Genomic DNA, 1,006 nt, shown 5'->3' with positions numbered 1-1,006 from the left:
GAGAGAGAAGGTGGCGAGCGAGAATGATAGCGAGAGAGGAAGAGAGCGAAGAGAGATCGACGAGAGCTAGAGAACGAGAGCAGAGACTAGTCCCTCTTCCTCGATCTCTCTATCTACTCTCTCTCTTCCTATATCGATCATCTCTCCTGCAGCTCTCTCTCTATCATCTCTCTCTCTCCTCTCTCTCTCTCTCTCTCAAGCCAAGAGCACACTATACACACCGTATGTTGGCTAACTTGACAATAAATTATATGGAAAACAAAAGAACATGTTCCTCGCCCCCAGGGGGACCCCCGCTTCCGGGGACTCCCAGGCTTCTCTCAGCACAGTGCCCTCAAGGCCACATCCACTGGTTGCCCGCCGCCTTCCCTTTAAGCCGATCGACGCTCCCTGGTGGGGGTGCAGCGCACTGTGCTGCCCACCACCGCGGCGGGCGCGTGGGTTGTTTCACCTTCCCTGTGTCTCTCGCGGGGTAACCCCCGTGCGGGCTGTCGGGGGGACGGCCACCACGTCCGGTGTTTCCTGCGCCAACCGGCCCGCGCCTCAGGCTCCCCCTCCTCGCCGATGCTTCCCTCCCGCCTTGCGGTTCTAACCGCCCGGAGGCGGGTGAAGCGGCATCTCCCGGTTTTGGGCGCACACTTCCCCACGTCGGTGGTCTTCTGGCGAGAAAGGTCTTTCGAGCCCTGGGGCTGTTTTTGAACTGGGCTGTTTGTCCATCTGTCGCTGACCCTCAGGGTTTCTCTGTAGGTTCTGGACACGACCGCAGTCAGCTCTGGGGTCATTCTCGGTGGCCGTCCCGCTACCCTGCGTCGCCCTCGCGTGGCCGTGCCAGCAAAATCTTCAGCTACATCCCCCCTCCCTGCCAGCACTGCCCTGCCCCCCGCCCCGCGGGGCCCCGCCCTCGTCCCCTCTGTCCGCCGCTTGCCCAGAGGCCACCCTCCCAGACCCAGGCGCCCTGCTCCCCCTGCTGGCACCCGGCCAGCAGCTCGCCCCTGGAGGTGAGGCC

Source organism: Lynx canadensis, chromosome D4 (genome assembly GCF_007474595.2).
Source record: "Lynx canadensis isolate LIC74 chromosome D4, mLynCan4.pri.v2, whole genome shotgun sequence".
NCBI classification, from domain to species: Eukaryota; Metazoa; Chordata; class Mammalia; order Carnivora; family Felidae; genus Lynx; species Lynx canadensis.
The sequence above is the reverse complement of the archived record's forward strand: the minus strand, read 5'-3'. Positions refer to the sequence as shown.